The sequence below is a fragment of the Amblyomma mixtum genome, chromosome 4, assembly GCF_055824585.1.
Source record: "Amblyomma mixtum isolate Tamu chromosome 4, ASM5582458v1, whole genome shotgun sequence".
Classification (NCBI taxonomy): Eukaryota; Metazoa; Arthropoda; class Arachnida; order Ixodida; family Ixodidae; genus Amblyomma; species Amblyomma mixtum.
In genome coordinates this window covers 85538930-85551547 of record NC_143015.1, presented here as the reverse complement: position 1 = coordinate 85551547, position 12618 = coordinate 85538930, and the positions used below count along the sequence as shown (strand labels likewise).

The 12618-nt window shown below is 43.2% G+C and overlaps 1 protein-coding gene and 1 long non-coding RNA gene across 3 annotated transcripts in view; one reads left to right on the top strand and one right to left on the bottom strand.

Annotated features, from left to right (window-relative positions):
- The window catches only part of LOC149347285 (uncharacterized), a 72365-nt gene that overhangs the window by 52097 nt on the left and 7650 nt on the right, over positions 1–12618 (bottom strand). The gene's annotated exons all lie outside the window — the stretch shown is intronic.
- On the top strand, positions 4445–10709 carry LOC149347286 (uncharacterized). 2 transcript variants are annotated; one of them, XR_016292516.1, is made up of 3 exons: positions 4445–4682; positions 5466–5669; positions 9731–10709. It is a non-coding gene; the product is annotated as an uncharacterized LOC149347286 (long non-coding RNA). The 2 variants fall into 2 exon arrangements; XR_016292515.1 differs by having other exon boundaries at positions 4449–4682; positions 5489–5669.

Here is a 12618-nt window from a genome sequence, read left to right as displayed (position 1 = left end):
CATGTAGACCTGAACTTATGGAACTTATCATGTACACACTGTTCTCTTCCACGGCGATCCGTACAGCCCCTTTCACGGGCAGCTTTCAGTATTATTGCGCAAGTGCAAGGAGACACATTGGGAGAGAGAACTTTTACTTTTCAGCCCATGTCTGAGCCGTAGGGAAATGCTCCGGCATGTCATCTGCTACAGCGTGCCGCGGCCACCGAATTTATCTTGCTTTGCGGTGCAGAGAACCTCCCTTCTGCTCTGCTCACGCAAATCTCCTATGCGAGAGTCGTTTCCGAGTGTACAGACACCACACAGTTCATGAGACGCCAAGTGTCGGTGTCTCGTTCACAGTTCTCAGCGGGCGATTTGTCATCGCCGGAACTGCGCTCTGCACAACTCGTTGCAAGCTAAATAATCAACCACCTTTCATTGTCCGACCTGTGGAAGTTGGCTTTTGCTTGAAGACGAGAACAAAATGAAGTGTAACTGAATATACGCATGCCTGTTGTTGCTCAGCAATCTTGATATAAGGGTAGATTCTTGGACTTGTTGCTTCATGATTCAGGGAAAAAACGTAGCGCAAAAACAGACAAGGACTCAGAGAGACAGACAGGCACAACGCTTTGTGCGTCCTTCTCAATGCTTGTTTCTATTTTTGCGCTACATTTGTCTCTAAATATGGATATATTGATGTCTTATTTCAGACAAACTAGGTGCGAGGTAACGCGCCCTGCTACTAATGCATTAAAAGGAAGCTTCGCTTAACATGCTGCTGACGCAGCATTTATTGTACTGGCATGCAAACGTTCGAGCAGCTTTGAATTACCGTGTGAGAAGGGAAGAGAATTGTACCCGGCTAGCGACGCAAAACTTGCTGGATGAACTAATCGCGTCCTGTTAGGGGTGGTGGTGGTGGTGAAAAACAGTTATGGGAAATTAAATTTTTACAGAAAGGTGATTGGGGTAGGACCCTATTGGCCCTTTCCCCCTATTCCGGTGCCCCATTGGCAAGCAACGCCGCTCGCGTCCGTTGAACCAAGGCTGTTCGTCTCTTTCCCTTACAAAAATGGATATCAACTTTCTTTAGAATTTGTATTAACATTCTATTGACTCTAGTAACCTTGTAGTAACTTTTACATTCTATCAACAATTGTTCATACAACGTTGATAGAAGTTACTTCTTTGTATGTACTCCTGTCAATAGAAAGTTACTAGAAAATAATTTTTACATTCTATGTACCTTTGTCAATACAATGTTGGTAGACTGTTACTTCTTTGTATTTACTCCTGTCAATAGAAAGTTACTAGAAAAGCTGGGTGCAGCTTGACACGTTGAGAGAAGTAAATGAACAAACTGCATGGTGTTCGAGGTGATTAACGCTATCTTGTTCGCATAATCGTGACGACATCTTACTTGATTGCATGGTGGAATCTGTTGCAGCTAGTCAACAATTTCACTATATCGAAAAGCGACCAACATTATTCGCAGCAAATGCGTTTGGAATGTAATCAGGATATGGGAAAACGTTTTAAAACAGAAGATATATTCCATTTTAATACTTTATGTTCTTTACGGACTGCTGTGAGCAGAAATACTCTAGAAAGTGACAAAACATTTTTGGTCATGCGAATAGATGCCTCAAATCATGTACTGTAGGCGAACACTTCAAAGCTATGAAAACAACCTTGAACACGAAACAAACATTACACTCACATTCCCTTAGCCAAGCATATTCTATTAACATTCGTTGATAGGAAGTTCATACAATTTCCTTACTGCTTTCTATGTACTGCTGTCAGTAGAAACATACTATAGACACCGACAGAACGTTTTATAATGAGAATAAATGCCTAAATTAATTAAGTACTCTAGCCTAACATGTCAATGCAACTAAAGCAACCTTGAACACGAAACAAACATTTGCAGTCACATTTTCTTAGGGCATATTTTATCAACATTTGTTGATAGAAAGTTCATACAATTTTCTTACTGCTTATATACTGCTGTCAATAGAAATATACTACGAACCGAGAAAGCATTTTGGTGATGCGAATAAACAAATAAAAGCCAAAAATAATCAAGTACTGTAGCCGACAACTTCAAACCGGCAACTTAACTAACCTTGAAGACGAAACAAAAATTTGCAATCACATTCCCATAGCCGAGCACGCTGTGGATTTTTAGAAATTTCAGTTCAATTTTCTCAATACTAGATTTACTGCTTTCGCATTTTCGAGTGCGGGGAAAAGGGCAAAGTTCATAACAGAACATTTATCCCGAAATTCAGAAACGTGCCTTGAATTGAAGACATTTAGTGACAATTTTTGATTGTATAAAGTCTACGAAAAAAGTTACCAGCAAACGAAATAATTTTGGTACAAAGTGAATGAATTCATAGAATACTCAAGTATTATTGCCTTGCACTTCAAGGAAATTAAAAGAACTTTAAGAAAAAATAGGAGCTAGTGACATATTGTGTTACATAAGCGCAATGATGACTTCGTTACAGCGAATCAGTTTCGCTGATGGCTCATTCTACACGAAAACAATGCTTTCTGCTGCGTATTCGTCCTTAAATTCTGTACTCAGGCAGTCATTAAACAGATTTAACATTTCAGAACTAACAAAGAATTTCAGCAGAGCTGTACAACAACTCTGCCAATTCGAAACACGTTGGTGTTGATATTGTTGTAATTCTTGATAGGTCATATTTTAACGTGCAGTTGAACAGTGATGTACCGTACGACGGTGCTAAAACACACTAGCATTAAGAACGTTTCGCTCTGAGGTTTCAGAGGGATTATTGTTGCGAGCTACAAAAAAAATTCAAGTTTAGCATTGCACCGATGTGTTTCCACACTCATTGAATGACACGTTCTCGCTAGCCCAAATGGCGCCCAAATTATATCACCAGCTTCCTGAACCTGCACCGCAAGCACACTTTCCCTGCACACTGCCCGCCATGCAAAAGTGCCCGGTACACTATGCCACTCCACGTGGGAGCGCCCAATTTACACCCTCGCACTACCCTCCTCCTCGAGCGACCAGCAATGGCTGATCGCACGGGACTGAAAAACCCCGCGCGAAAAGGGCCGCACCGCTTCGCGCTCTGAGTAAATTCTGTGTAACGTGCGCAGGCTTACAGCTTCGAGAACTCAAGTTGCTTCGTTCCTCAGCGACTGTACATGCGAAATTTCAGGCAAGGCAATATTAATTTTTATTCATGTTCGGCGGCCGATACTATAAAGAGAAGTATAGAGAAACAAAACAGGTAACAGCGGCCCGCTGTACTCAACTGCGGTAACAAGGGCTTTGCATGAGGAAGGTGCACGGCAATTGGAGCACTATAAGCCCTCATTCTTGACTTGTTACATTTTTCGGTAGTACTGAGCCACAGAGGAGCTTCCAGTATGGAAAAAGCTAGGGTGAGAGCAGCCCCCACTTTGAGCACCGCTAAAACACAGGCGCAGTGCCTCTTCCGCATCTTCACTTGCATCTCCTTCAACGCAAACACGGTACGAAGCTGTGGCGAGGGAAAACGTGGTGAGAGCTGTATTTTCTATCTTCCCGTAATGCAATGACTAAGGAATCCTGGAATAAAGTGTTGGGTTTTAACGTAGTCATACGGAGTAGACGCGCGAAAGCATGTGTTCAGTCTTCGCCTTTTCTTACTGCCATCAGCGGACGTGAGGACGAGCCGAGGACCGCATAAGGTAGAGGCAAAAAGCAATCAAGGAAGCACACAAAAAGACTACGGTAGCGCGACTGTCGGCGGGGCTCGCTCGCGCAAAGAGCGTGCAAGGTGTCCAATGACGTGATATAAACACACACAAAACAGAGGCGATGCTGCAGCGCAGCCTTGAAAGTTTCGCGCGTCACGCTAGAGCGGCGTGCGAACGCTCGTGTTCCCTAGGTACACACACGTACACTAAATCGCATGAGCCAAGCTGTGTAGAGTACGCTAAGCCACACAATATGCGAAAATAAAAACCGAAACCAGTAGCGTTTGGCAACATCATCATCATTCCTTATTCTGCGACGCAGTTACGGGGAGCCGAGTTATAGCCTTAGAACTAGGCAGACAGTGCAGCCGTGCAGCGGCTGCGGCTTTCCTGGCCCCAGATGCGTCGCCTGTAGCTGCCCGGCATGCTGCCCGGTTTTCCAAGCTTTCGTTCGCAGCGCCGCCAGAAACAGATGCTTGTGAGTAGTCGCATTTTTTCACCGCAATCATTCCAATTTGCTGACTTTGTAATTGAAACAAAATATTTTGTCGTTTAATGCAACAAGTTTGTGGCAAAAAGGGCTTTATCAATTCTTTTTTTAACGCGTGTAAAGTTAGGCGACATTAGCGCCACCTTTCCGTTCGCTGGCGGCGGATTGCGAGTCTCATGTTGGCCGCGCGCTACACTATCTCTTTTAGGACGCTGAAACGACTCTTTGTTGGCGTGGTGCGACGGTTGTGATGTGGGTGCGTTTCTTCAGTTTGTTTGTGTTAAATGTGCGGCCTCGTTAGCGTTGTGGTAGTGTGACTGAACTCGGAAGGTGACAGATGGCTCCAGTTCTGCGGAAGACGTTCTTACGCGCACGCAGTGCTCAAAAACTGCTCTGACGTACTGCACGCAACCACGCCGAGAGCGGCCGGCGCCCGATGCCCGATAGAAGAAACGGCTTGCCGTGAACGTTGACAAATGTAAGTACAGAACTGGAAAATGACTTCTGCGATGTGTCGGGGGTATGATTGAGGGCTGCGAATGCATTTGGGTTGGTCTTCACGTCTTTTTCGCAGTGAGGTGCAAAATGCGGGCACCACGCGATCGTTTGCAGAGAGAAGGTGTTCTGACACGCTCGCTTGCCAACTATGCAACTTTTAACCCGCCGCCTCACGCTGTTTGCGTCAGCTCCTCGGCGCAGGAGTTATGTGATAGAATTTGGTTGCACGCCGAGAACTATGGGGTGCTGCTTGATTCGTTATTCCGACTGAACAGGAGCAGCGCGTGAAAAGGAGACCATAAGAACGAAAAGTGCTTGTAGCGGCGTGCGTCTTTTGATTCTGCTGCCTGAGTGTTTACTGGATAAGGAGCATTGCCCGTTCTACGTCGCAGTCACATCAAGTGCTGTGTTTCTTGATAGTTCTGGTCAACGAAACGACGATTAAAAATAGCAGAACCATTCCATTGCAGTGCAGCTGAGGTAATCGCACAATGGAAGGTTTGTTGTCATTTTATTTTTTTACGTTCACTACATTTATGTCATTCCCCCATTTTCAGTCTGAAGCGATAAAAGTATAACGTGATTCGCGAATAATAGCTTTAAGAAAAGTATGACAAGCTTTGTAAACCATTTTTTTGCTAACTATTGGAGGCATAGGTAATTAATAATTAGCCTCCACTCATGAACACATTGGACTGAACAGCTAGAGGTTTTAATGGGATGTGGCTTCTGTGATGTTTATGAAAGCATGGCTCTAATGCAGCCTTTCTTCAAATGCACCCGCAGTCAAGCCCTGTACAGCTGCTCCACCGGTATCATCACGCTACTTTTGCACCAGCTTTCATCTGTCATCGAGCCAATGCTACCTCAACCAGAGGCAAATGACATCAAGACCTGCTGGTTCAGCCTATCAGCCATTGACACTGGATATCAAGCATGTGCCACTTGTAAAAGGATAGGTAGACAAGTGGGTATATTTTCCTTGTCTTTTTTAGCCTGCCAAAAATCTTCTGGTCCAGGCTCCCTCTCTCTTTCGTTTTTTTTTTCTTTTAAAAGAGGACCAAGAGAAAGGGAAAAGATATTGCGGGCGTCATGAAAGCACTCCCCTAGTCAAGTGCATTGTGTTATAGTGTGAAATGCTTTCTATAGTTTTTCCCTCATGCCTCTCGTGCTTGGAAATCTTGACCACTGTATAGACCAAATTAAAACAATTATCTGCTTCATGACCTTTATACAGCAGTCTAAAAGCAGCAAATAAATTTTATAGGTTTACTTCAGCAGTACCTACCTCTTACAAGGTATGGCATGTTTGAAGTGAACCAGTGATGTGATAGGCATGGCCTAACGGGCAATGCATAATTGAATATTGGCGTTCAAGTGGAGCACTCTGCTTTAGAAGCGTATTTGTTGCAAGCATCAATAATTGATACCTTACCAGGTTATCCTTGCATTACATGAAACCCTGCAAAGCTTATATTTTAGCTGTACAGAAGAAAGGTGCTTATTCGATGTCATGAGCATTGCTGAGGTTTTCTTTCACACTCCCTTTGTCACAACTGACTGCACTGTACAGTTGAAATGCATTTGGAATTGAGTATTGGTGCATTGTTTTTTTTATTCATGCCGACGTTCAGTTACTGATTGCATTACACTAGCTGAGCCTAAGTCAACAAATATTGCTGTGACCTTAACAAGACCCCTGGCTTTACTTGAACCGATGCATTTGATGTTGCCTTTCTCCCGTGCCATCAAGGTTTGTAATAAGCTGTGTAAATAACTTATTTTCTTTCTCGAGGTATTTATTGCTGCAATTAGTGACAGGTAATTTCCTAAAGAACAACCTAAGTGCACATTTTTATCTTCTTTGGAACACTTGTTTGCTTGTTTCCCTTGTATTCTTAACTTAAACAGATATGAGCAGGCCTCAGCACTAGAGGGATGTGCTGCGGGACAAATAAAAAACTACCAGTCCAGCTGCTCCCTTAGGGGCACGTTTCTGAGGCTTTTATCGCTTGTAGTTCTATGCAGCTTTACTTACAAGTATTGTATCTGACGCAGTGTGTGCCTTAATATTTTGATTCATTTGCTTTAGAGTGTGCCACTCTTGCCCTGACGAACTTGCTCACCTTTGTACTCTTTGTTCATACATTTTCCCCTAACACCTGGTATAGCTCCAAATGATACATTATCTACAGCAACATGTGCATTATATTGCAATGTCTTTGTGCCATCACTTTTGAAAACAAAAGCTGCCTGAATTTTCGTGCAGAAAAATCAGAAACACAAAATAATTTTTATATTTTATGGCCTGCATGTTATCTTCATATGACTGGAATGGCTAAATATCTCTTCGTGGTAGCCTAATTTGGTCATCATCATCATCAGCCTGACTACACCCACTGCAGGGCAAAGGCCTCTCCCATGTCTCTCCAATTAACCCTGTCCTTTGTCACTTGCCGCCACTGTATCCCCGCAAACTTCTTAATCTCATCCGACCACCTAACTTTCTGCCGTCCCCTGCTGCGTTTGCTTTCTCTTGGAATCCACTCCGTTACCCTTAAGGACCAGCGGTTATCTTGCCTTCGCATTAAATGCCCTGCCCAAGCCCATTTCTTCTTCTTGATTTCAACTAAGATGTCATTAACCCGCGTTTGTTCCCTCACCCACTCCGCCCTCTTCCGATCTCCTAACGTTACACCTATCATTTTCCTTTCCATAGCTCGCTGCGTTGTTCTTAACTTAAGCTGAACCCTCTTTGTTAGCCTTCACGTTTCTGCCCCATAGGTGAGTACCGGTAGGATACAGCTGTTGTATACTTTTCTCTTCAGGGATATTGGTAAGCTACCAATCATGATCTGAGAGAATCTGCTATATGCGCTCCACCCCATTCTTATTCTTCTAGTTATTTCCCTCTCATGATCCGGATCTGCGGTCACTACCTGCCCTAAGTAGACATATTCTCTTACTACTTCCAGCACCTCGCTACCAATTGCGAACTGCTGTTCCCTTGCTAGGCTGTTGAACATTACTTTGGTTTTCTGCATGTTAATTCTTAGCCCCACCGTTCTGCTCTGCCTGTCTAACTGGTTGATCATGCTTTACAGTTCTTGTCCTGAGTGGCTTAGCAAGGCAATGTCATCAGCGAATCGCAAATTACTCAGGTATTCTCCATTAACTCTTATCCCTAACTGTTCCCATTCCAGTCCCCGGAATACCTCCTGTAAGCAGGCATTGAAGAGCATTGGCGAGATCATGTCTCCCTGCCTGACACCTTTCCGTATTGGAATTTTATTGCTGACTTTATGGAGAACTATAGTAGCTGTGCAATCGTTAGAAATATCTTCCAATATTTTCACATAACACTCTTCCACACCCTGATTCCGCAATGCCTGCATGACAGCTGAGGTTTCCACTGAGTCAAATGCTTTCTCGTAATCAATGAAGGCTATATATAGGGGTTGGTTGTATTCCGCGCATTTTTCTATCACCTGATTGGTAGTGTGAATGTGGTCTATTGTCGAGTATCCTTTACGAAAGCCTGCCTGATCATTTGGTTGACTAAAGTCCAAGGTTTTCCTGACTCTATTAGCGATTACCTTAGTAAATACCTTGTAGGCAACGGACAATTAGCTAATCGGTCTGTAATTCTTCAAGTCCTTGACGTCTCCTTTCTTATGAATTAAGATAATGTTAGCGTTCTTCCAAGCTTCTGGTACTCTCGAGGTCACAAGGCACTGCGTATACAGGGTGGCTAGTTTTTGTAGCACAATCTCTCCTCCGTACTTCAACAAATCTGCTGTTACCTGATCCTCACCAGCTGCTTTCCCTCTTTGCATTGCTCCTAAGGCTTTCTTTACTTCCTCCTTCGTTACTGGCAGGATGTCCCATTGCTATGCTCGACTGCCTCCCTCAGTAACTTGATGATTACATTCGCTACTGTATAGATTTGTGTAGAATTCTTCGGCTAATTCAACTATCTTATCCATATTGCTGATGACATTGCCCTGTTTGTCTTTTAGCGCATACATCTGGTTTTTACCTATGCCCAGTTTTCTCCTCACTGATTTTAGGCTACCTCCGTTCCTTAGAGCATGCTCGATTTTCTCCACGTTAAACTTTCTTATGTCGGCTACCTTGCGCTTATTTATTAACTTCGATAGATCTGCTAGTTCTATCCTGTCTGTGGAGTTAGAAGTCCTCATGCTTTGGCGTTTCTTAATCAGATCTTTAGTCTCCTGAGATAGCTTGCTGGTATCCTGTCGAACCATCCTACCACCTACTTCTGCGACGCACTCTGTAACGATAGCTGTAAGATTATCATTCATTGTTTCAACACTGCGGTCGTCTTCTTCAGTTAAAGCGGAAAATCTGTTTTGCAGCGACAGTCTGAATTCCTCTACCTTCCCTCTTGATGCTAACTCGTTAATAGCCTTTCGCTTCACCAGTTTCCTCCGTTCCCTCTTCAAATCTAAGCTAACACGAGACCTTACCATTCTGTGGTCGCTACAACGGACCTTACCGAGGACCTCCACATCCTCTACGATGCCAGGGTGTGCACACAGTATGAAGTCTATTTCATGTTTAGTCTCACCATTGGGGCTCTTCCACGTCCTTTTCCTGTTTGCTCGTTTGCGGAAGAAGGTATTCATAATCCGTAAACTATTTCTATCTGCGAACTCTACTAATAACTCTCCCCTACTGTTCCTAGAACCTATAGTCACCTAGCGCTTTGTCTCGAGCCTGCCTAATTAGGTGTAACACGTTAATGTCAGTTCCTGTGAATATCATTCAGTCTTCGAATGTGGGGGCAGAATTGAACACAACAGCATGTTATAGCTTTTTCTTGTTCAAGGACGCATTACATTTAGTTCTAGTCTTGTGACTGCTGCTTATGCTGTTACTCAGCAGCCTTATCAAACTCACTCGGAGTGCTGCATTTTAGTGCACATTTAACTGATTGTTGCTGCTCCGTGTTTGATTCTATTAGAAGTTACTATAACTGTATACTTTGAATGTTTTCTTGTGCAGTTCTCTTGCTGCTGCATTCTGCCATGGAGAAGGCTACCTGTTCGTGCACACGTCTCATCACTAGGACGCTACCTCTTCCACTGGTGATGCAGACAAGTAACGACAGGGTTAATTGGAGAGGCATGGGAGAGGCCTTTGCCCTGCAGTGGGCATAGTCAGGCTGATGATGATGATGAACAACAAGCAGGCTGCCTGATATTGAGGACAAGTGTCAGGATAGTGCACCAACAAAGTCTCTTAAGCATTTCTGTGCTGATGCATTTTTATTAAAATCAGCTCATAGCTTAATATCTACATCCATGCGGACATTTAGCATATGTTTGGCATTTGTTTGACTTTTAATTCGCTAGTATTTGCAGCCTTTAATGTTGGTCTTAAGACAGTGTAAGCATTGTTTCACTGTGTGGGATTTTTTAGCTGTTTTGGAGAGATGTGTGTGTATGCATGCAGTTTTTTTCCATGGGTTTGTTATGTGGCTCATGGAACTTTCATGTTACCGAAGAAATTATTTCGTTTCTGTGTTGTACAGGAAAGTGAGCAGTATTTATATGCACCAGGTGTTTCAGAGAAGAATAAGTAGTTTTCAAAAATATGGCTTTTGCTGCATAATATTACCAGTGTTAGCAGACACCAGAAAGCCGGTGAGGTGTATTTAGTAAGCTGGTTAACTAATTTCTGATAATTAACTTTTTAACTAACACAGGTTTGCAACTGGTTGCAGTTAGAGACTTTTAGCCAGTTGTTCGTAGTAGCCATATCAGTTTCTGGAATGTACAAAACATGATTACTTTCGCCGCTGTGGCTCGACAAAATTTGGCTGCATCGTGTGAAAATACATGCGCTTTTGAAAGCACACAGGGAAAGAAACCCCTCCAGTGCATGTAACTGCTACAAATCTCTAATGGCAACTAGACGCCTAACTCTGATAGTGAAGGAATCATATTCTTAGCAGTAAGAAACACACACAACACCAAGACACACACACACAGAGGACACCCGCTAGACTTCAACTATCTTTACTGGACACTTGTACAACATAAATATGTATCACTGAGCACACGCAGGTGCCTCGTCATCCGCAACAGGTCTAACTACGCCCTGCCCTCTCCTGCAAGGCATACGGTTGCGCCGATAAACAATCTCTTTTTCTGCCAACACCAGGGAGGGAGTGCTTACACATGTCACCCGCCTCTTGAATACGAAAGACTTCGATAATTTTTCTTTCTTTTTCTCGGCTCCCAGGCCTTTCGTATTCAAGAGGCGGGTGACATGTGTGTAAGCACTCCCTCCCTGGCATTGGCAGAAAAAGGGATTGTTTATCGGCGCAACCGTATGCCTTGGAGGAGAGGGGAGGGCGTAGTTAGACCTGATGCCGATGACGAGGCACCTGCGTGTGCTCAGTGATACATATTTATGTCGTACAAGTGTCCAGTAAAGATAGTTGAAGTCTAGCGGGTGTCCTGTGTGTGTGTGTCTTGGTGTTGTGTGTGTTCTTACCGCTAAGAGTATGATTCCTTCAAGCCGTTACCAACTAGCCCAACTTAATGTTTTAACAAAGTTTCTGATAGTGAAAAGGTTCATTAATAAAAATTAGCTAACCAGCTTATTACGTAAGACTCTTCACAAGTTTTCTGGTGCCTGCCAACACTGGTAATACTATGCTGAAAAAGCCATACATTCATCTCAAAATACCTGTTTTTTGAAAATTACTTAGTCTTCCCTGAAACACCTCGTATATATGTAAGAAAAACCTAACGGGATTTAATTGACGATGTTTTGGTTGGAGGGCCAGTCGTTTTCAAGTGTACTACAGCATTTGAAGCGCACAGCTTTTGTTTCGAATGCTATACTATACTCGAAAAAGGCTGATCCTCCAGCCGAAACATCGTGAATTAAAACCTGTTATGTTTTTCAATTGCTGTGTGTCAGTCATTGTTACTCAGAGGGAACTGAGGGGAAGCGTGCCGAAGGCAATATTCTGTTCCTCTATTGTTCTCCATAAAATATTTTGATGCATCATGCATGTGTTGTAGCGCGTATGTACACTTGTGCACAATAAATGTAATAATTTGCATTTTGCTTCTATTATTCTTTAAGCACTCCAGGATAGTGTTCACAAAATGATTTTGAAGTGATAAAACTATGTTGGTAAAAGTGTTGTACTGTGTAGTTAACATACACTTTTCCAAAAGTTGATGTAGGAATTATACTTTCTTCGTACTTGAGTCTTTTGAATAACGGTGGCCAATTGTCGGAAGACCGTTGATAGGGCGTTGGTAGACATTGTCGGTATGTGGTTGATAAGAAGTGTAAAGACTTTCTATGTACTTGAGTCTTTTGGATAACGGTGGCCAATTGTCGGAAGACCGTCAAAAGGGTGTTGGTAGACATTGTCGGTAAGGGGTCAGTAGGAAGTGTATACAAACTCGATAAGGGGATGATAGGAAGTATAAAGACTTTCTATGTACTTGAGTCTTTTGGATAACGGTGGCCAATTGTCGGAAGACCGTTAATAGGGTGTTGGTAGACATTGTCGGTAAGGGGTCAGTAGGAAGTGTATACAAACTCGATAAGGGGATGATAGGAAGTATAAAGACTTTCTATGTACTTGAGTCTTTTGGATATCGGTGGCCAATTGTCGGAAGACGGTTGATAGGTTGTTACTAAAATGTACAAAGGCGTTTAAAAGACTTTCTATTCAATGTTGATAGGTTCTATTAACAATTGTCGAAAGACTTTCTAAAGAATGTTACTAAAAATTTTTGTAAGGGTTAGGTCTCGACAGTCGAGCAGGGCCACCTCCCAGTCCTCTCTGTCGGGTTGCGGTTGGGGGGGATAGATGGGTTTGATTGACACGCCCAAACCATGTGGAAGGTGTCAGCCACCTC